Here is a 25,063-nt window from a genome sequence, read left to right on the forward strand (position 1 = left end):
TTGTTAAAGAGATTGCCTTTTCTCCATTGTATATCCTTGCCTCCTTTGTCAAAGATAAGGTGAGCATAGATGTATGGATTTATCTCTGGGCTTTCTATTTTGTTCCATTGATCTATATTTCTGTCTTTGTGCCAGTACCATACTGTCTTGATAACTGTGGTTTTGTAGTAGAGCCTGAAGTCAGGCAGGTTGATTCCTCCAGTTCCATTCTTCTTTCACAAGATTGCTTTGGCTATTCGAGGTTTTTTGTATTTCCATACAAATTGTGAAATTATATGTTCTAGCTCTGTGAAAATTACTGTCAGTAGCTTGATAGAGATTGCACTGAATCTATAGATTTCTTTGGGTAGTGTACTCATTTTCACTATATTGAGTCTTCCAATCCATGAACATGGTATATTTCTCCATCTATTAGTGTCCTCTTTGATTTCTTTCACCAGTGTTTTATAGTTTTCTATATATAGGTCTTTAGTTTCTTTAGGTAGATATATTCCTAAGTATTTTATTCTTTTTGTTGCAATGGTGAATGGAATTGTTTCCTTAATTTCTCTTTCTATTTTCTCATTATTAGTGTATAGGAATGCAATGGATTTCTGTGTGTTGATTTTATATTCTGCAATTTTATTCATTGATTAGCTCTAGTAATTTTCTGGTGGAGTTTTTATGGTTTTCTATGGAGAGGATCCTGTCATGTGCAAAGAGTGAGAGTTTTACTTCTTCTTTTCCAATTTGGATTCCTTTTATTTCTTTTTCTGCTCTGAGTGCTGTGGCCAAAACTTCCAAAACTATGTTGAATAGTAGTGGTGAGAGTGGGCACCCTTGTCTTGTTCCTGACTTTAGGGGAAATGCTTTCGATTTTTCACCATTGAGGATAATGTTTGCTGTGGGGTTGTCATATATAGCTTTTATTATGTTGAGATATGTTCCTTCTATTCCTGCTTTCTGGAGAGTTTTTTTTTATCATAAATGGATGTTGAATTTTGTCAAAGGCTTTCTCTGCATCTATTGAGATAATCACATGGCTTTTATTTTTCAATTTATTAATGTGGTGTATTACATTGATTGATTTGTGAATATTGAAGAATACTTGCATCCCTGGGATAAAGCCCACATGGTCATGGTGTATGATCTTTTTAATGTGTTGTTGGATTCTGATTGCTAGAATTTTGTTAAGGATTTCTGCATCTATGTTCATCAGTGATATTGGGCTGTAGTTTTCTTTTTTTTGTGGCATCTTTGTCAGGCTTTGGTATTAGGGTGATGGTAGCCTCATAGAATGAGTTTGGAAGTTTACCTTCCTCTGCAATTTTCTGGAAGAGTTTGAGCAGGATAGGTGTCAGCTCTTCTCTAAATTTTTGGTACAATTCAGCTGTGAAGCCGTCTGTACCTGGGCTTTTGTTTGCTGGAAGATTTCTGATTACAGTTTCAATTTCTGTGCTTGTGATGGGTCTGTTAAGATTTTCTATTTCTTCCTGGTCGAGTTTTGGAAAGTTGTACTTTTCCAAGAATTTGTCCATTTCTTCCACATTGTCCATTTTATTGGCATGTAATTGCTGATAGTAGTCTCTTATGATCCTTTGTATTTCTGTGTTGTCTGTTGTGATCTCTCCATTTTCATTTCTAATTTTATTGATTTGATTTTTCTCCCTTTGTTTCTTGATGAGTCTGGCTAATGGTTTGCCTATTTTATTTATCCTTCCAAAGAACCAGCTTTGGGCTTTGTTGACTTTTGCTACAGTCTCTTTTGTTTCTTTTGCATTTATTTCTGCCCTAATTTTTAAGATTTCTTTCCTTATACTAACCCTGGGGTTCTTCATTTATTCTTTTTCTAGTTGCTTTAGGTGTAGAGTTAGGTTATTTATTTGACTTTTTTCCTTGTTTCTTGAAGTATGCCTGTATTGCTATGAACTTTCCCCTTAGCTCTGCTTTTACAGTATCCCAAAGGTTCTGTGTTGTTGTGTTTTCATTTTTATTCATTTCTATGCATATTTTGATTTCTTTTTTGATTTCTTCTGTGATTTGTTGATTATTCAGCAGCGTGTTTTTCAGCCTCCATATGTTGCAATTTTTAATAGTTTTTCTCCTGTAATTGAGATCTAATCTTACTGCATGGTCAGAAAAGATGCTTGGAATGATTTCAATTTTTTTGAATTTACCCAGGCTAGATTTATGGCCCAGGATGTGAACTATCCTAGAGAAGTTTCCGTGTGCACTTCAGAAAAAGGTGAAATTCATTGTTTTGGGGTGAAATGTCCTATAGATATCAATTAGGTCTAACTGGTCTATTGTATCATTTAAAGTTTGTGTTTTTTTGTTAATTTTGTGTTTAGTTGATCTATCCATAGGTGTGAGTGGGGTATTAAAGTCTCCCACTATTATTGTGTTATTGTTAATTTCCCTTTTCATACTTGTTAGCATTTGTCTTACACATTGTGGTGCTCCTATGTTGGGTGCATATATATTTATAATTATGCTCTTAACTTATTTTTAGGTACACAACAAATATTGTTGACTAAAGATCCAAGGTTATACCACAGGCCTCTGGTGCTCACTCACATAGCTTGACTGAAACTTATAAATTTAGAAAGAGATAAAGAAATGAAAGGTACTACTTTTATGCTATCAAATATTAGAATTTTAAAATTATGGGTGTAGGAGTTGATATTGAAAATCACTGAGAATTTGAAAAACTCCATTATGTAAAAATTACTTGGCACCATTGCACAGATATTAAATCATGTCTTAACTATATTTCAAAGATCATACAAATAAATAAATAAATAAGGCAAAATGAAATAAATTCTGAAAAAATTACAGTCATTTGTAAACATATTAAATCTTAGAAATACAAAAAGGAAAAATAATTTAAAATTAATCAAACTTTGAAAAATGTAAGGGATCTTTTAAAATTGTTATTTATTTTAATTGGAGGATAATTACATTACAATATTGCAACATTTTTTGCCATATATCAATATAAATTGGCCATAGTCATATATGTGTCCCCTCCCTCCTGAATCTCCCTCTCTTCTCCCTCTCCACCTTGATTGATAACATAATGATGCAAAATATTATTTGTTTTGTCAATTTAAATATTTTAAAGTTATATACATAAATTTATATAGATTATATAAGCATATTCCTAATTAGATTATATAATATGAAGAACATGTTCTCAGCTAGTCTTTAACTAAAAATATAAGTAAACTAATACATTTCCTATCATAATTCCATAATGCCAGTGAAGTTATGATAAAAGTAGACAATTATTAGTAAGTCCAAAGCATCACTGGACTTACAAAGAAGAGGGTGCTATATTCAAATCAGAGACTTTGAAGATTTCCTAGAAAAGAAATGCTAATAACGTTTGAGAGACTGGTTATGAAATGTCTAGAAGGTATGTGACACAGAACTCTGACTAACATGTTGTAGCAACCAACTGCAAAGTAAACTACAATCTCCAGCGACTGATAAAAACTAGTCAGAACTTGGTCAGTGACTGACAGCTGCCCTATATTTTGTCCTTGTTTATCTCAGAATCAACCAGCTAAAGCCAAATACATCACCAGACTAATCACAAATGTGACTTGTCTTTTGTTAGCTCACCTCCAGCTTCCCCATACTAACAATGAATTTTGCTACAGTGTGCTCTAAAATTTAAATTACACTAACAATTAATGAAAATGCTTTTTCCCATCACTCTTTGAAAACCAGTCATTTCCAATCTTTTTATTTTTATCAGTCTAATCAGTGAAAATTGTGACCCCCCCACCCCCGCCATTTAAGGCTGAAAATTTCTGACTCTTGGTGCAGTTACATTTTTTTTCTATTATTTTATTAACGAGTTTTAATTAATTGCTTTTTTACAGCTTTTCCAGATATCATTTGACATATTTTCCCATTTCTCATTCATTTAGAGGTGCTCTGTCTAAATTTGTCCTTCCTGCAATATACATTTTCGACTTGCCAATTATATATACTTTAATCATAGTATTTCTAGTAACACAGAAGTTATTGATTTTATATTCCTATAACTCAGCTTTTCTCCTGCTAAAGTATATATTTCTTTTGTTAGCACACTATATTTCAGTAGTAGTAGTAGTAGTAGTCACTCAGTCATGTCTGACCCTTTGTGACCCCGTGGACTGTAGCCCTCCAGGTTCCTTTGTCCATGGGATTCTTCAGGCAAGAGTACTGGAGTGGGTTGCCATTCCCTTCTCCAAGGGATCTTCCTGACCCAAGAATTGAACCCAGGTCTCCTGAATTACAGGCAGATTTTAGTAAGGTATTACCAAAAGCTTTTTAAGCATCAAATACAATAATCATATGGTTTTCCTCATTTAATGAGTTATAGTATAGATGTGGGCTTCCCAGTTGGTGCTAGTGTTAAAGAACCCACCTGACAGTGCAGGAGACATAAGTGACTAAGAATCAATCCTTGGGTCAGGAAGATCCCCTGGATGAAGGCACAGTATTCTTTCCTGAAGAATCCCATGGATAGAGGAGTTTTGTGGGATGCAGGCCATGGGATCATAAAGAGTTGGATATGACTGAAGCGACTTAGCATGCATGCATGCACAGTAAAGATGTACAGAAACAAATTTTCTCATTTTGGAGACACTCACATTCTTGGATTAAATATTTTATTTGGTCAATAAAACTTGACTGTTAAGGTAATGTCTATTAGCAATATTTTACTTGTGATAATTGACTAGCAGCTAGTTTCCTTTTTGATGATATCCTTGTTTGATTGTGTTTTTAGTTTGGGTTAGTCTCAAAAAATAAATTTAAAAACTTTCCATATTTCTGTGTGGAAGAGTTTACATGCCATAGACATTGCTTGATCTCTGAAAGTGTGGTGAAATGTGGTTGTTTAGTGGCTAAGTCATGTCTGACTCTTTTCTGGACTATAGCCAGCCAAGTTCCTCTCTCCATGGGATTTCCCCAACAAGAATACTGCAGTGGATTATATTTCCTTCTCCAGGGAATCTTCCCAATAAAGGGATCAAACTCATGCCTCCTGCATTAGCAGGCAGACTTTTTACCACTGAGCCACCAGGAAAGCCCATGGTGAAATACATCCATTAAAAAGTATTTGTTCTTAATGTTTGGTTCTGATTTTTTTTTCAGGTACAGATATTTGTTTAAAAAATTATTCTATGATAATTTTTCTTATTGTATTTTTCCATTTCTTAAGTTAACTTCATAGATTTAAATTTTCTGAAAAAATAGCATATTTCATCTAAGTTTTCTGAGTTATTCATTGCCTTTCATGCAGATTTTCTTGTAAGTCATTACTCATTTGTTGGGCTTTCCTTGTGGCTCAGCTGGTAAAATATCTGCCCTCAATGCGGGAAACCTGGGTTTGATCCCTGGGTTAGGAATATCCCTGGAGAAGGGAAAGGCTACCTACTCCAGTATTCTAGCTTGGGGAATTCCATGAACTGTACAGTCCATGGGGTCAAAAAGAGTCAGACATGACTGAGCAACTTTCACTCATTTATGCAGATTTTCTTATAAGTCTTGTTTTATTTGTAGTCATTTTCCCCCAGTTTTACTGAAGTACAACAACTTCTGAAAAGAGTGAAGAACAACCTGAAGGCTCTCCCTCTCCCTTTTTTAAAACTATAAATATTGAGATCAATAAACATTCACAAGTTAAGTAACACTCTCTGCCTGATGCAAAAGTATCTGCCAAATGCAAATGGTGGCTGACTCTCTCAGGTATAGAAACCAAACCTCTTTCATCAGGTATGGAAACCAACGTGAATGTATAATAATCATGTGGTAAATTGAGAGGGAGTCTCTTTAGCTATCAGTCTGTTCAGCTCTTCGTCTTCACCTTTCCTGCTTTTCAAAAGAATTTCTTCTTTGTTCCCCCCCCCCCCCCGCCCAAAACCAACCAACAAACAAATGAAAATAAAAAATAAAAAGAATATTTTGAAAGAAGTACTAATTAGAATGCTGGCTGTTGAGGGAGAGACAGAACAATGGTTTATATTGAAATACTGTTTATATTGAAATCAATAAGCATTCACAAGTTAAGTAACACTTTTAAAATAATAAAATAAATACAGGCTGTGACACAGATCATTCCTTCTTAGATTTTCTTTATTCCAAGAAAGTGAAAAGACTCACCAGGTTGACTTCCATGTGGGCTTGGGGAGCCTACATATCTCTCCCTGCTTATCTTCTTTAAGGGAAGTTGGATGGTTGTGGTAACAGTATCCAGTGACATCCTTATTATTTAGAATTTGATCTTATGGAAAGAAGCACCATACCCAGGGGAAACTGTGCCACCTATCTTAATCAAAATAGTTTCTAGTTTTCCTGTATGAATGGACAAAGATTAACAGATATTTGAGGAAAAGGAAAAGGAAAAATAATGACTCAGGAACATGAATATGTTAGTGAAGAAAACATTAAAAATTCTATTGTGTCCCCAGGACAGATCACAATGATATTATCTGTAAAAACATGGTAATAACTTAGTATGAAGAAGAAACAAAGAAAACAAATAAAATTTTAGAATATTTCCTGGTGTCTCAGGTAGTCTCTGCCTGCAATGCGGGAGATCTGGGTTCTATGCCTGGATCTGGAAGATCCCTGGAGAAGGAAATGGCAACCCACTCCAGTATTCTTGCCTGAAGAATCTCATAGAGAAGCATGTGGGCTACAGCCCTTAAGGTTGCAAAGATTTGGACATGAATGAGCAACTTACACTTTCACTTTTGACCTTTAAAAAGCTTTGTCAAGTAAAAGAGAGAAAAATATAACTTTTTTTGGCTTTTGCAAAATATAGAACACCAAGTTATTATTTAAAAGTTGGGGAAAATAAAACAGAAATGAAGGATACTGTTTTAGTAGAATGTGTATTTTTGCAATAAAACAACACATTCATTACCAGGAGGCTCAATCAATATATGCAGCACACACACACACACACACACCTCTAAAAATAACCTGATAAAATCTCACAAAACCAAGAACAGAATAGAAATCTGAAAAGCTTCCAGGGGCTAACACATAAAAGTATCAAGTAATTGCAAGGAAAATTGTTGTCAGATTAATCAGTATCAACCTCACAGTAATGAAACAGCAGAATAATATACTTTGCAACTTGAGGGAAATAATTTTGAAGATATATTTCTTTATTCAATCAAGTTCAAAATCAACTGAAGAAACCAATACATTTTCAGTCATACAAGAACAGAAACTGTAATTCTATATTTTTGTAATATACTTTCTCAAAATATGTGGCATTTATTCCAGCAAAAGCAGAAATAAACTTATAAAAGGAATAAACATGGGATTTAAAGAATACTGAAAACATTCCAGAAGGAAAAATAGAAAGAAAGCACAAAATGATATGAATATTTATGGCTTGGAAGAAATCTACTTAATTAGGAAGGGGAATCTTGAAGATTCTCAGATTATCTTCCTGAAAAATAGATGTTCACACACAACAACAAACCTGCCGATCTTTAGACATTAAAATGAAATAACACTAAATTTTAAGGATAACATAATTTTTAAGGAATATCAGAAAGACAGTAAACATTATTTTGGAAAATTAGTCAAAATCAGCATAAAAAAAGGAGAATAAGATCCCAGTGAAACCTACAAATTATCAATTGAAATATACAGAAAATGACATCTCAGGAGCAAGAACAAATTAGAAATGAATGGAGATTTGCCGAAATTGCTCAAACTATGAAGTCTGGAAGGTTACTGATTGAACTAAGATGATGTGACCCCAGTCTATCTGCCTAGAAAAGTAAAAGGGTAAGCATTATTTACTAGGAGAAAGTACTTCCGGGGTTTTTGCAAGTTTCTTTCAGAACACACTGAGAAATAAGCAAGCATGACACGAGACAACACCAAGTAACAGAAAATTCAACAAGTAAAGCAAGCAATGGACTTCCCTTGTGGCTCATCTGGTAAAGAATCTTTCCTGGAATGCTGGAGACCTGGATTCATTCCCTGGATTGGGAAGAATCTTTGGATAAGGGAAGTTACCCAACCCAGTATTCTGGCCAGAGAATTCCATGGACTATATGGTCTATGGGGTTGCAAAGAGCTGGACACGACTGAGCGACTTTCACTGGCACTTTCAAAGCAAATAATATAAATATATCCAATGTAGATAATGAGTTACCAGGAAAGACTTTTACATGATAGTGCTTAATAGGTTCAAAAGTTAGAAGAAAGAGAGGAAAATTAGATAAGGAATTTCAGCTATAATTTTGAATCTATAAAATCAAGTTGAAATAAATGCTAATTTATTTATTAGTATAGAAAAATAAATGCTATTAAAAAATGAAAAATTATCAACTGGGTCTAAGAGTCAAACAGACATAGCAATCAGGTTAGTAAGCTAGAAAACAATAAAAAAAATGTACAAATGGCCAACATGTACACAAAGAGATGATCAGCTTCATACATCATCAGAGAAATGCAAATTGACATTATAAAGATGTAATTCCTACCTCTTAGCATGGTTATTGGAGAAGGCAATGGAAACCCACTACAGTACTCTTGCCTGGAAAATCCCATGGATGGAGGACCCTGGTAGGCTGCAGTCCATGAGGTTGCTAGGAGTCAGACACGACTGAGAGACTTCACTTTCACTTTTCACTTTCCTGTATTGGAGAAGGAAATGGCAACCCACTCCAGTATTCTTGCCTGGAGAATCCCAGGGACGGGGAAGCCTGGTGGGCTGCCAGCTATGGGGTCGCACAGAGACAAACACGACTGAAGCAACTTGGCAGCAGCAGCAGCAGCAGCATGGTTATTATAAAAAGCACAACAGATAAACATTGATGAGGGCGTGGAGAAAAGGCAATCTTTGAACATTGTTAGTGGGAATGTAAATTGATACAACCATATGGAAAGCAGTGAGGAGCATCCTCAAAAAATTAAAAACAGAAATACCTTCAGTCAGTTCAGTCACTCAATTGTTTCCGACTCTGCTACCTCACGAATCGCAGCACGCCAGGCCTCCCCATCCATCACCGACTCCCGGAGTTCACCTAAACCCATGTCCATTGAGTCGGTGATGCCATCCAACCATCGTATCCTCTGTCATCCCCTTCTCCTCCTGCCCTCAATCTTTCCCAGCATCAGGGTCTTTTCAAATGAGTCAGTTCTTCACATCAAGTGGCCGAAGTATTAGAGTTTCAGCTTCAGCATTAGTTCTTCCAATGAATATTCAGGTTCATTGAATATCCTGATTTCCTTTAGGATGGACTGGTTGAATCACCTTGCAGTCCAAGGGACTCTCAGAAGTCTTCTCCATCACCACAGTTCAAAAGTTCTTCGGAGCTCAGTTTTCTTTATAGTCCAACTCTCACATCCACACATGACTACTGGAAAAATCATAGCCTTGACCAGATGGACCTTTGTTGGCAAAGTAATGTCTCTGCTTTTGAATATGCTTTCTAGATTGGTCATAACTTTCCTTCCAAGGAGTAAGCATCTTTAAATTTCATGGCTGCAAGCACCATCTGCAATGATTCTGGAACCCCAAAAAATAAAGTCTGACACTGTTTCCACTGTTTCCCCATCTATTTTCCATGAAGTGATGGGACCAGATGCCATCATCTTAGCTTTCTGAATGCTGAGCTTTAAGCCCACTTTTTCACTCTCCTCTTTCACCTTCATCAAGAGTCTCTTTAGTTTTTCTTCACTTTCTACCATAAGGGTGGTCTCATCTGCATATCTGAGGTTATTGATATTTCTCCTGGAAATCTTGATTCCAGCCTGTGCTTCCTCCAGCCCAGCATTTCTCATGATGTACTCTGCGTAGAAGTTAAATAAGCATGGTGACAATATATAGCCTTGATGTACTCCTTTTCCTATTTGGAACCAGTCTGTTGTTCCATGTCCAGTTCTAACTATTGCTTCCTGACCTCCATACAGATTTCTCAAGAGGCAGGTCAGGTGGTCTAGTATGCCCATCTCTTTCAGAATTACCCACAGTTTATTGTGATCCAAACAGCCAAAGATTTTGGCATAGTCAATAAAGCAGAAATTGATGTTTTTCTGGAACTCTTTTTCTTTTTTGATGATCCAGTGGATGTTGGCAATTTGATCTCTGGTTCCTCTGCCTTTTCTAAAACTAGCTTGACATCTGGAAGTTCATGGTTCAAGTATTGTTGAAGCCTGGCATGGAGAATTTTAATCATCACTTTACTAGCATGTAAGATGAGTGCAATTATGTGGTAGTTTGAACACTCTTTGGCACTGCGTTTGTTTTGGATTAGAGTAAAAACTCACCTTTTCCAGTCCTGTGGTTACTTCTGAGTTTTCCAAATTTGCTGGCATATTGAGTGCAGCACTTTCACAGCATCATCTTTCAAGATTTGAAATAGCTCAACTGGAATTCCATCACCTCCATTAGCTTTGCTCGTGGTGATGCTTCCTAAGGCCTATTTGACTTCACATTCCAGAATGTCTGGCTCTAGGTGAGTGATCACACCATCGTGATTATCTGGGTTGTGAAGATCTTTTTTGTACAGTTCTTCTGTGTATTCTTGCCACCTCTTCTTAATATCTTCTGCTTCTGTTAGGTCCTACCATTTTTGTCCTTTATTGAGCCCATCTTTGCATGAAATATTCCCTTGGTATCTCTAATTTTCTTTAAGAGATCTTTAGTCTTTCCCATTCTATTGTTTTCCTCTATTTCTTTGCATTGATCACTGAGGAAGGCTTTCTTATCTCTCCTTGCTATTCTTTGGAACTCTGCATTCAAATGGTTATATCTTTCCCTTTCTCCTATGTTTTTTGCTTCCCTTCTTTTCACAGCTATTTGGAAGTCCTCCTCAGACAGCCATTTTGATTTTTTGCATTTCTTTTTCTTGGAGATGGTCTTGATTCCTGTCTCCTATACAATGTCACGAACCTCCATCCATAGTTCATCAGACATTTGATTTTTTGCATTTCTTTTTCTTGGAGATGGTCTTGATTCCTGTCTCCTGTTCAATGTCACGAACCTCCATCCATAGTTCATCGGACACTCTGTCTATCAGATCTAGTCCCTTAAATCTATTTCTCACTTCCACTGTATAAGCATAAGGGATTTGATTTAGGTCATACCTGAATGGTCTGGTGGTTTTCTCCACTTTCTTCAAGTTCAGTCTAAATTTGGCAATAAGGAGTTCATGATCCAAGCTACAATCAGCTTCTGGTCTTGTTTTTGCTGACTGTATAGAGCTTCTCCATCTTTGGCTGCAAATAATATAATCAATCTGATTTTGGTGTTGAACATCTGGTAATGTCCATGTGTAGAGTCTTCTCTTGTGTTGCTGGAAGAAGATGTTTGCTATGACCAGCGCATTTTCTTGGCAAAATTCTATTAGCCTTGCCCTGGTTCATTGTGTACTCCAAGGCCAAATTTGCCTGTTACTCCAGGTGTTTCTTGACTTCCTACTTTTGCATTCCAGTCCCCATTAATGAAAAGGACATATTTTGGGGATGTTAGTTTTAAAAGGTCTTGTAGGTCTTCATAGAACTGTTCAAATTCAGCTTCTTCAGCATTCCTGGTTGGGGCATAGACTTGAATTACCGTGATACTGAATGGTTTGCCTTGGAAACAAACAGAAATCAATCTGTTATTTTTGAGATTGCATCCAAGTACTGCATTTCAGACTCTTTTGTTGACTATTATGACTACTCCATTTGTTCTAAGGGTTCCTGCCCACAGTAGTAGATATAATGATCATCTGAGTTAAGTTCACCCATTCCAGTCCATCTTAGTTTGCTGACACCTAGAATGTCGATGTTCACTCTTGTGATCTCCTGTTTGACCACTTCCAATTTGCCTTGATTCATGGACCTAAATTCCAGGTTCCTATGTAATAACACCCTTTACAGCATCGAGCCTTGCTTCTATCACCAGTCCCATCCACAACTGGGTGTTGTTTTTCTCTGGCTCCATCCCTTCATTCTTTCTGAAGCTATTTCTCCACTGATCTCCAGTAGCATTTTGGGCACCTAACGACCTGAGGAGTTCATCTTTCAGTGTCCTATCTTTTTGCCTTTTCATACTGTTCATGGGTTCTCAAGGCAAGAATACTGAAGTTGTTTGCTATTGTCTTCTCCAGTGGACCGCATTCTGTCAGACCTCTCCACCATGACCTGTCGGTCTGGGTGGCCCCACATGGCATAGCTTAGTTTCATTGAGTTAGACAAGGCTGTGGTCCGTGTGATCAGATTGGCTAGTTGTCTGTGATTGTGGTTTCAGTCTGTCTGCCCTCTGGTGCCCTCTCTGAGTGCCTGTATCTTACTTGGGTTTCTCTTACCTTGGACATGTGGTATCTCTTCATGGCTGCTTCAGCAAAGCACAGCTGCTGCCCTTGCCTTGGACATGGGGCAGCTCCTCTCGAGTGCCCTTCTGCACTGCTGTTGCAGCTGCCGTACTTCCTTATGATTCAGCATTTCAGAACTACCTTATGATTCAGGAATTCCCTTTTGGTTTAATGGCCAGAAGGATATATAAGTATATCCTTTAATAAGAATATCAAAGCAATATCTGCTTTGTTCATTTCAGCATTACTCAAAATAACTGGCAACCTAAATGTACATCCTTGGAGGAATGGATAAATAATATGCATAAATCTTCTTTTTTAAATCTGCATTTTATATGTGTATTTTCATATTTTATATTACATATATAAAATGCAGATTTGAGAAAGAAGATTCTACCATTTGCATCAACATGGATGATCCATGTTCAGTGGCCCATTCTGCTAAGTGTAATGAGCCAGATACAGAAAGACAAGTACTGTATGATCTCACATATATGTGGGATCTAAAAAAATACCAAGCTCATAGAAGCAGAGAGTAGAACAGTAGGTCCAGGTTCTGAGGGTTAGAGAAAATGGTATATGTTGGTCAAGGGGTACAGAGTTTCAGATGTATAGGATGAATAAGTTCTGGAGATTTAATTTATAGCAATATGATAATAGTTAATATTATTTTGTATTATTACAGTTTGATTAGAAGATAGATCTAAAAAAAAAAATAAGAGAGAGAGAAGAAAAAAAAAAAGGAAAAGGTGTGAGGTGATGGATACGGTGAATAGTTTGTAGTGAATATTTAACAATGCACATATATGAAATCATCAGGTTGTAGATATTGATTGTTGTTGTTTAGTTGCTAAGTCATGTCTGACTCTTTGACCCATGCACTATAGCCCACCAGGCTCTTCTGTCCATGGGATTTCCCAGGCAAGAACACTGGAGTTGGTTGGCATGTCCTCTTCCAGAGGGTGTTCATGATCTGGGGATTTAACCCATGTCTCCTGCATTGGTGGGCAGATTCCTTACCACCAAGCCCCCATGAAACCCAGTGCCTAAATAAGTCTTTGCAGGTGAGGGCAAATCACCTACATCTGAAAATAGCAAATCCTTATTGTCCAAATCTAAACATAAAAACATATATACTATTAATTAAAATTATGTGGCAATATAAAACCCAAAAATAGCCAAGGTAAAAATGAAAAAGAATACTATTTGCACAAATACTGAGAAATAGAAAAATGCAACAAATAGATGTGGCCATAAGACTGAGTTCCAGTCAATGGAACAGGAGTAGAGATAGTAGTTGCTATTTGCAGGCCTGGCCTCTATATTTTCCTAAAATAGTCTGACAAAATTTTTCATCACTCATTGGTCATCTGGGTTCAGAACAATAAAGTCATCTAAGGACAAGAGAGTGATTGAGTCACTGTTATAAGGATCCAGGGTCTAGAGGTGACTATATGGAGAAGACTCTTGTAAGCATCAATCTTCATCCTATTTGACATAAGACAGAATTGAAATTTTGTTATTTTCTGGTACTGTAATTTAAGTATTATTTCTTCTAGTAGCTGGTGTGCCCTGACCAACACTCTCAGATTTATTCATAGGTGGGGCTGAGGCTGCATGCTCCTCTGTTTCATTCACCCAGGCTTCCAGGTGACACAAGTGGTAAAGTTCCCACCTGCCAAGTGCAGGAGGCATAAGAGATGCGGATTTGATCCCTGAGTCAAAAAGATTCTCTGGAGAAAGAAATGACAGCCCACTCCAGTATTCTTGCCTGGAGAATCCCATGGACAGAAGAGCCTGGTGGGTTACATATACACAGTCCATAGGGTTGCAAAGAGCTGGGCATGACTGAAGAGACTTAGCACACATACTTGGGGCTGCTGCTGCATGCTCCTCTGTGGAAATGAATGTGGGATTCATTTCTACAGCTGCATACATTAGATGCTGTAATTCCTCAGTCCTCAATAGAACTGCATTTTACTGGCTTCTGTTCTCTGATTCGAGTCCTATAGTTGCTGTTAGGTTGCTCTGTTGCTTACTAGGTTTACATATGTAATTGTCTTGTTATTCAGTCCTTTGTTTGTTGAAGTATTTTACACAAATGCATGAACTATTGATATGTATGAGGACTTTTGGATGATCTCACTATTATGCCAAAGTCTTGACAATTTACAAGTCATTCATAAGTTATGCCCAAAGTTATTTTAGTGCCCAAGATAAATTTATTTCAACATAAAATATGCTATTTTTCTTGTTGTTGTTTGGTTGTTAAGTCATATCTGACTCTTGTCACCCTATGGACTGCAGCATGCCAGCCTCCTCTGCCCTCCCAGAGTTTGCTCAAATTCATGTCCATTGAGTTGGTGATGCTATCTAATCATCTCATCTTCTTCCATCTTCTCCTTTTACCTTCAATTTTTCCCAGCATCAGGGTCTTTCCCAATGAGTCAGCTCTTCGAAGAAGGTGACCAAAGTATTGGAGCTTCTGCTTTAGCATCAGTCCTTCTAATGAATATTCAGGCTGATTTTCTTTAGAATTGACTGGTTTAATCTCCTTGTAGTCCAAGGGACCCTCAAGTCTTCTCCAGAACCACAATTTGAAAGCATCATTTCTTCAGTGCTCAGACTTTTTATGGTCCAACTCTCACATCTGATTATGACTACTGGTAAAACCATAGATTTGACTATATGGACCTTTGTTTACAAAATGATGTTTCTGCTTTTTAATATGCTAAGTTTGTCATAATTAAACTGTAAAGGGATTTTTAACAGAGTTAAACAAATAGTGATTATAAGGTAAGTTACAGAATTATAGAGAAAGCTAATTAGAAGTCCTGAGTTTAAGATTTTAGATACAATGCAACCCAGGTCACACACACAGACATGTGCAGCTGGGCATAAAATGCCAGAAAATGATGTTTGTTGCAATTGTTCTCATACCAGAAGATTTCCATTAGGAGTCTGGCTTTGGAAACAGGTAAAATCCCAGGGTATCAGCTGCCAGAACTGAAAGCCAGTTTAAAACATAATTTTCATCATGTGTTCACATTCAAATAATCACTGTGCCTGCAGGTAACATGTTGGTGGGACGTAGGTCACATCTGTATACTTACTGTGAAGGGGACTGGGAAATGCAATTGAGCAACTGATATTCCAAGGAAAAAGGTGCTGGGTGCTTAAAGTATTGCCTTCTCCTTCAATTTACCTAAAATATATCTTAAAATGTATTTGTTTTCTTTTGTTTTTAGTTTGAAAAGTTAATTAAACCTCAGAAAGTCTTATTTTGCTTTCTGCATTTGCATTTACTGTGCTGTCATCATCACCATCAACATCATTACTAATTCAGGTGTCCAGGAGTCTCCAAAGCAGAGACAAGCTAGGTTTGTGTTCTGATTGTTGACATCTATTGTCATCATTCAAGCTTCTGAAGAGCCTCAAATAATCTTTCATATTTGATGATATTATTATCATTTTGTGGCTCCCTTGAGTTCACAACTGATGAGTTGGAGTATCTTTAATGGTGTGAATCCTGCAGTCAGTGAAAGATAAAAATCACATATCTATGGGCCCATTTGACCACGCCTGAGGATCTCTTGCAGAGGCCCAGGGTTGGCAATGGCCCATCGTGGGGACAGGAACACTGGCAGCAGCAGTCCTGAAATGTGCATGTTGCATAAGTCATTTTTGGAGGTTGCATGTAGCCCTACCATAGAACCTGCTGACTCCAAGACTGAGTCACCTCAGGCCAAAAAACTAACTAGGAAGGAGCAAAGTCCCACTCATCAGCAGACAATTAGATTAAAGATTTACTGAGCATGATTCTGCCCACAAAAGCAAGACCCAGTTTATCCTACAGCCAGTCCCTCCCATCAGGAAGCAAGAACTATAATCTCCAGTCTCCAGGAAAACAAACAAACAACAACAACAACAAAAAAAACACAATCACAGGAAGCCACCCCAAATGACCACATGGATCACAGCCTTGTGCAACTCAAGGAAGCTATGAGCCATGTCATGCAGGGCCACCCAAGATGAACGGGTCATGGTGGAAAGTTCTGACAAAATATGGCTTATCGGAGAAGGGAATGACAAACCCCTTCAGTATTCTTGACTCAAGAAACCCATGAACAGTTCAGTTCAGTTCAGTCGCTCAGTTGTGTCTGATTCTTTGTGACCCCATGAATCGCAGCACGTCAGGACTCCCTGTCCATCACCAACACCCAGAGTTCACTCAGACTCACGTCCATCGAGTCAGTGATGCCATCCAGCCATCTCATCCTCTGTCGTCCCCTTCTCCTCCTGCTCCCAATCCCTCCCAGCATCAGAGTCTTTTCCAATGAGTCAACTCTTCGTATGAGGTGGCCTAAGTACTGGAGTTTCAGCTTTAGCATCATCCCTTCCAAAGAAATCCCAGGGCTCATCTTCTTCAGAATGGACAGGTTGGATCTCCTTGCAGTCCCAGGGACTCTCAAAAGTCTTCTCCAACACCACAGTTCAAAAGCATCAATTCTTCGATGCTCAAGAAACCCATGAACAGTATGAAAAGGCAAAAAGATATGACACCAGAAGATGAATCCCCCAGGGTGGTAAGTGTCCAATATGCCACTGAGGAAGAGTGGAGAAACAGTTTCAGAAAGAATGGAGAAGCTGGACCAATGCAAAAATGTCACTCAGTCGTGGTGTGTGTCTGGTGGTGAAAGTAAAATCCAATGCTGTAAAGAACAGTCATGTATAGGAACCTAGAATATTAGGTCCATGAATCAATGCAAATTGGGCTTGGTCAAGCAGGAGATGGCAAGAGTGAACATCAACATCTTAGGAATCAGTGAACTAAAATGGATGGGAATGGGTGAATTTAATTCAGATGATCATTATATCTACTACTGTGGGCAAAATACCCCTTAGAAGAAATGGAGTGGCCCTCATGAAAAGAAACTGAAAGTGAAAGTCGCTCAGTCGTGTTCAACTCTTTGTGACCCCATGGACTATACAATCCATGGAATACCCAGGCCAGAAGATTGGAGTGGGTAACCTTTCCCTTCTCCAGGGGATCTTCCTAACTCAGAGATCAAACCCAGGTCTCCCTCATTGCCAGCAGATTGTTTACCAGCTAAGCCACTAGGGAAATAGCCCTCATAGTCAACAAAAGAGTCTGAAATGTAGTACTTGGGTTCAATCTCAAAAATGACAAAATGATTTCAGTTCATTTCGAAGGCAAACCATTCAACATCAGAGTAATTCAAGTCTATACCCCAACCACTGATGCAGAAGAAGCTGAAGTTGACTATTTCTATAAATACCTACAAGACCTTCGAGAACAGCAAAAAAAAGAAGTACCTTTCAATCTTGGGGGATTGAAATGCAAAACTAGGAAGTCAAGAGATATCTGGAGTAACAGGCAAATTTTGTCTTGGAGTTATGAAATGAAGCAGGGTAAAGGCTAACAGAGTTTTGCCAAGAGAATGCACTGATCATAGCAACATCCTTTTAACAACACAAGAGATGACTCTACAGATTCACTAAAGATGGTCAATAGTGAAATTAGACTGATTATATTCTTTGCAGCTAAAGATGGAGAAGCTCTATAGAGTCAGCAAAAACAAGACCTGGAACTGACTGTGGTTCAGATTATGAGTTCCATATTGTGACATTAAGGCTTAAGTTGAAGACAGTAGGGAAAACAACTAGGCCATTCAGGTATGACCTAAATAAAATCCATTATGAATATACAGTGGAGGTGATGAATAAATTGAATGGATTAGATCTGGTAGAGAGAATGACCAAAGAACTATGGATGGAGGTTTATAACATTGTACAGGAGGCAGTGACCAAAAATAACCCCAAGAAAAATAAATGAAAGAAGGCAAAATTGTAGTCTGAAGAGGCCTTACAAATAGCTGAGAAAAGAAGAGAAGTTAAAGGCAAAGGAGAAAGGAAAAGATATACCCATCTGAATGCAGAGTTCCAGAAAATAGCAAGGAGAGATAAGAAAGCCTTCTTAAGTGAACAATGCAAATAAAAAGAGGAAAAAACAGAATGGGAAAGACTAGAGATCTCTCCAAGAAAATTGGAGATATCATGGAAATATTTCATGCAAAAATGGGCACCATGAAGGACAAAAACAGCCTGGATTTAACAGATGCAGAAGAGATTAACAAGAGGTGGCAAGAAGACACAGAAGAACTATACAGAAAAGGACCTAATGTCCTGGGTAACTACAATGGTGTGGTCAGTCAGCTAGAGACAGACATCCTGGAGTATGAAGTCAAGTGGGCCTTAGGAAGCATTACTACGAGCCTTGTTAGTGGAGGTGATGGAATTCCAGCTGAGCTATTTGAAATCCTAAAAGATAATGCTGTCAAAGTGCTGCAGTCATTATGCCAGCAAATTACCAGGAAATATGCCAGAAAATGCAATATGCAATATGCCAGGAAAACTCAACAGTGGCCACAGGACTGGAAAAGGACAGTTTTCATTCCAGTCCCAAAGAAGGGCAATTCCAAAGAATGTTCAAACTACCATGCAATTTTGCTCAATCCCCATGTTATCAAGGTAATGCTCAAAATGCTTCAAACAAGGCTTCAGCAGTAGTTGAACTGAGAACTTCTAGATGTACATGCTGGATTTAGAAAAGGCAGAGGAAGCAGTAATTAAATTGCCAACATCCATTGGATCATAGAAAAAACAAGGCAATTCCAAAAGTCTACTTCTGCTTCACTGACTATGCTAAAGCCTTTGACTGTGTGCATCACAACAAACTGGAAAATTCTTCAAGAGATAGGAATAACAGATGATCTTACTTGTCTTCTGAGGTAAGGTAAGCAGGACAAGAAACAAATGCTAGAACTGGACATGGAGCACACTGCTTATCTCGCTTATATGCAAAGTACCTCATGCAAACTGTTGGGTTGGATGGCTCAAGCTGGAATCAAGATTGTTGGGAGAAACATGGAACAACAGACTGGTTGTAAATAGGGAAAGGAGTATGTCAAGGCTGTATATTGTCACCCTGCTTATGTAACTTCTATGCAGAGTACATCATGAGAAACGCTGGACTGGAAGAAGCACAAGCTGGAATCAAGATTGCCCAGAGAAATATCAATAACCTCAGATATGCAGATGACACCACCCTTATGGCAGAAAGTGAAGAGGAACTCAAAAGCCTCTTGATGAAAGTGAAAGTGAAGAGTGAAATAGTTGGCTTAAAGCTCAACATTCAGGAAACAAAGATCATGGCATCTGGTCCCATCACTTCATGGCAAATAGAGGGACAGTGGAAACAGTATCAGACTTTATTTTGGGGGGCTCCAAAATCACTGCAGATGGTGACTGCAGCCATGAAATTAAAAGACGCTTACTCCTTGGGAGAAAAGTTATGACCAACCTAGATAGCATATTCCAAAGCAGAGACATTACTTTGCCAACAAAGGTCCGTCTAGTCAAGGCTTTGGTTTTTCCTGTGGTCATGTATGGATGTGATAGTTGGATTGTGAAGAAGGCTGAGTGCCGGAGAATTGATGCCTTTGAACTGTGGTGTTGGAGAAGACTCTTGAGATTCCCTTGGACTGCAAGGAGATCCAACCTGTCCATTCTGAAGGAGATCAGCCCTGGGATTGCTTTGGAAGGAATGATGCTAAAGCTGAAACTCCAGTACTTTGGCCACCTCATGTGAGGGGTTGACTCATTGGAAAAGACTCTGATGCTTGGAGGGATTGGGGGCAGGAGGAGAAGGGGACGACAGAGGATGAGTTGGCTGGATGGCATCACTGACTCTATGGATGTGAGTCTGAGTGAACTCCGGGAGTTGGTGATGGACAGGGAGTCCCGGCGTGCTGAGATTCATGGGGTCGCAAAGAGTCGGACACGACTGAGCGACTGAACTGACTGACTGACAGATATGCAGATGATACCACTTTAATGGCGGAAAGTGAAGAGGAACTAAAAAGCCTCTTGATGAGGGTGGAAGATGAGAGTGAAAAAGCTAGCTTGAAACTCAGCATTTGAAAAACAAAGACCATGGCATCTGGTCCCATTACTTCATGGCAAATAGTTGGACAAAAATTGGATTCATTTTGATATTTGGCAAAACTAATACAATTGTGTAAAGTTTAAAAATAAAATAAAATTAATTAAAAAAAAACTTAAAAAAAAAATTGGAAACAGAGACAGAGTTTATTTTTTTGTTCTCCAAAATCACTGTGGATGTTGACTGCAGCCATGAAATTAAACAACACTTGGAAGTTGGAAGAAAAGTGATGACAAACCTGGAGACCCTAAAAAGCAGAGGCACCACTCTGCTGACAAAGGTTCATATAATCAAAGCTATAGAACTAACACCCAAAAAAGATATGCTTTTCATTATAGGGGATTGGAATGCAGAAGTTGGAAGTCAAGAGATACCTGGAGTAACAGGCAAATTTGTCCTTGGAGTACAAAATGAATCAGGGCAATGGTTAACCGAGTTTTGCCAAGAGATCTCACTGATTATAGCAAACACCCACTTCCAACAATGCAAAAGAAGACTCAACACATGTATATCATCAGATGGTCAGTAGCAAAATCAGACTGATTATATTCTTTGCAGTCAAATAAGGAGAAACACTATACAGTCAGCAAAAACAAGATCTGGAGCTGACTGTGGCTCAGATCATGAACTCCTTATTGCCAAATTCACACTGAAATTGAAGAAAGTAGGGAAACCACTAGACCATTCACATATGATCTAAATCAAATCCCTTACAATTATACAGCAAAAATGACAAATAAATTCACAGGATTAGATTTGATAGACTGAGTGCCTGAAGAACTATGGACAGAGTTTTGTGACATTGCACAGGAGGCAGTGATCAAGACCATCCCCAAGAAAAGAAAAGCAAAAAGGCAAAATGGTTGTCTGATGAGCCCTTATAAGTGGCTGAGAAAATAAGAGAAGTGAAAGGCAAAGGAGAGAAGGAAAGATATACCCATTTGCATGCAGCGTTCTAAAGAATAGCAAGGAGAGATAAGGAAGTCTTCCTCCATGATCAGTGCAAAGAAATAGAGAAAAACAGTAGAATGGGAAGGACTAGAGATCTCTTGAAGAAAATAAGAGATACCAGGGGAACATTTCATGCAAAGATGGGCACAATAAAGGACAGAAATGGTATGGACTTAGAAGCAGACAATATTAAGAAGAGGTAGCAACAATACACAGAAAAAATATACAAAAAAGATCTTAATAATCCAGATAACCATGATGGTGTGATCACTCACCTAGAGCCAGCCATCCTGGAATGTGAAATCAAGTGGGCCTTATGAAATATCACTATGAACAAAGATAATGGAGGTGATGTAATTCCAAGGACTTGAGCTATTTCAAGTCCTAAAAGATGATGCTGTGAAAGTGCTGCACTCAATATGTCAGGGATTTGGAAAACTCAACAGTGGCCACAGGATGAGAAAAGGTCAGTTTTCATTCCAATCCAAAAGAAAGGCAATGCAAAAGAATATTCAAACTACCAGAGAGTTGCACTCATCTCACACACTAGCAAAGTAGTGCTTAAAATTCTCCAAGCCAGGCTTCAAAAGTATGTTAACTGTGAACTTCCAGATGTTCAAGCTGGATTTAGAAAAGGCAGAGGAACCAGAGTTGTTCTATGCCAACATCCATTGGGTCATAGAAAGAACAAGAGAGTTGCAGAAAAACATCTACTGCTGCATTATTGACTACACCAAAGCCTTTGATTGTGTGGATCACAACAAACTGTGGAAAATTCTTCAAGAGATGGGAACACCAGATCATCTTACCTGCCTCCTGAGAAATCTGTATGCAGGTTAAAAAGCAACAGTTAGAACTGGACATGACACAAAAGACTGGTTCCAAGTTGGGAAAGGAGTAGGTCAAGGCTGTATATTGTCACCCTGATTATTCAACTTATATGCAGAGTACATCATGTGAAATGCCAGGCTGGATAAAGCACAAGCTGGAATCAAGATTGCAGGATAAATATCAATAACCTCAGTTAGACAGATGACACCACCCTTATGGCAGAAAGCAAAGAACTAAAGAGCCTCTTGATGTATGTGACAGAGGAGAGTGAAAAAGTTGGCTTAAAACTCTAAATTCAGAAAACTAGTATCATGGCATCTGGTCCCATCACTTCATGGCAAATAAATAGGGAAACAATGGAGAAAGTGGGAAACTTTTTTTTTTTTGGGGGGGGGGGTGCTCCAAAAATCACTGCAGATGGTGACTGCAGCCTTGAAATTAAAAGATGCTTGCTCCTTGGAAGAAAATCTATGACTAACCTAGACAGCATATTAAAAAGGAAAGACATTACTTTGCCAACAATTGTCTGTCTACTCAAAGCTATGGTTTTTCCAGTAGTCCTGTCTGAATATAAGAGTTGGACTATAAAGAAAGCTGAGTGCCAAAGAATTGTTGCTTTTGGACTGTGGTGTTGGAGAACTCTTGAGAGTCCCTTGGACTGCAAAGAGAACAAACCAGTCCATCCTAAAGGAAATCAGCCCTGAGTATTCATTGGAATGACTGATGCTGAAGCTGAACCTCCAGTACTTTGTCCAACTGATGCAAAGAGCTAACTCAATGGAAAAGACCCTGATGCTGGGAAATATTGAAGACATGGGGCAAAAGGGACAACAGAGGATGAGATGGTTGGATGACATCACCAACTCGATGGAAATGAGTTTGAGAAGGCGATGGCACCCCACTCTAGTACTCTTGCCTGGAAAATCCCATGGACGGAGAAGCCTCGCATGGGGTCACAAAGAGTCGAACATGACTGAGCGACTTCACTTTCACTTTTCACTTTCATGCATTGGAGAAGAAAATGGCAACCCACTCCAGTGTTCTTGCCTGGAGAATCCCAGAGACAGGGAGCCTGGTGGGCTGCTGTCTATGGGGTCGCACAGAGTTGGACATGACTGAAGTGACTTAGCAGCAGCAGCAAGCTCTGATAGTTGGTGATGGACAGAGAAGCTTGTTGTGCTGCAGTCTATGTGGGTGCATAGAGTCAGACCTGACTAAGCGATTCATCTGAACTGACGTTTTTTTTGTTTGTTCATTTGTTGTTGTTGTTGTTTTTCCAGTAGTCATGTATGATTGAGAGCTGGACAATAAAGAAAGCTGAGTGCTGAAAAATCCACCCTGTATATTCATTTGAAGAACTGATGCTGAAGCTGAAGATCCAATACTTGGCCACCTGATGTCAAGGGCTGGCTCATTGAAAAAATACTCTAATGCTGGAATGATTGAGGGAAGAAGGGCAAGGAGGGCGGGCAGTGTAAGAGATGGGTGGATGGCATCCCTGACTCAATGGACATGAGTTTGAGATAACTCAGGATGATAGGGAAGAACAGAAAAGTTTGCTGTGCTTCAGTTCATAGGGTAACAATGATTCAGGCATACTTTGTTTGACTGAACAATAACAATGGCCCCATAGATGTGTTCTTTCCCAGCATAAAGAGTAGGGGTATTTATCTGATAAGTTTATTTCCTTTCTGAAAGGTGAATAGGCCAACTCATCAGATTCAACCTTGATCTTGGGTGCGAGGATTACAGACTAATATGACTGCCAAATTCCTTCTGAGAATGGTTAGATCCTGTGCCCTATTCTCCTATATTCTTCTGAGTGCCCCTAGGTATCCGTGGGAAAGTGGACCCACTCTCCTTTACAGGCTCCTGAACGCTAGTACTGTGAACACCTGATTTAGACAAAAGCCTGGGGATGCCATCTGGAGCTAATGATCCTCATTTCAAAGTCTTTTCGAGCCCTGGTACTAGTGACCTACCAGGGCTTTATGTATTTTAGGAGATAATTTGACATACCTCAAAATTCAAATTTTATGAAAATTCACTTCTAAAATTGTTTCTTAGGAAAAATATTACACTGCTATGTAAGAAGAGGTTTTCCTAACTAAAGAAGAAGAAGGTTTAAATATATTTATTAAGGTTTTCCTAACTAAAGGTACTGAAAATAATCATAAATAATAAGTTTTCTTATTTAAAGAAAGTCTAATATAACCCCATTAATTCTATTTAAAATTATGTTCAAGGCAAATATTTTGTATTTTTAAGACATATTATGCTATAACTTTAACTATAAAATCAAAAGAAAACCAGTAGGTACTGTCTTTGAACGGAAGCAGCCATATGTTTTTCCTACTTGAAATGCATCTTTCTTGTCTTCTGTGATGTATTGTCTCCTGATTTCCCTCCCATCTCAGGTCTACAAGTCCTCTCTCCTTGCTGAGCCATCTCTCCTGTCTTTCCTCTTGAAGTGTGAGCTCTCTGTGGAGCACAGCACTTGCTACACTCTCTCCCTAAGAATAGACAAAATCAGCACAGCCTGTTTTAGAGAAGAGGCAACATTAAATAAATTCATGCATCTCACTTTAAAAAGCTGAGTAACAGGAAACTCTGAAGTGAATCCGTTGGCCCTTGCAGCAGTTTGGGACACTTAGGAAAGCCAGTGCTTAAGTGACAGGTCATAAAATGTTCATTACAGGGTTTAGCCATTACTATTACACAGTGGGGAGCAGGCAAAGAAGGCTGTGGAAAGCTGCTGTTTCTGCATTTATTGATAACCCTGGCGTCACGGGGACCAGTAGTCAGTAAGAAAAGGAAGAAAAGATTAGTGTAGAGATAGAGAGTAAGCACAGCCTGGAAAAATAAGGACAAAGCATACTCATGCCTGTCACAGTCAGTGCCAGTCTCAGTCATGTACAGAGCCTACAGGATTAGCTGTTCAGGGTTA

This window comes from Bos javanicus, chromosome 4 (genome assembly GCF_032452875.1).
Source record: "Bos javanicus breed banteng chromosome 4, ARS-OSU_banteng_1.0, whole genome shotgun sequence".
Classification (NCBI taxonomy): domain Eukaryota; kingdom Metazoa; phylum Chordata; class Mammalia; order Artiodactyla; family Bovidae; genus Bos; species Bos javanicus.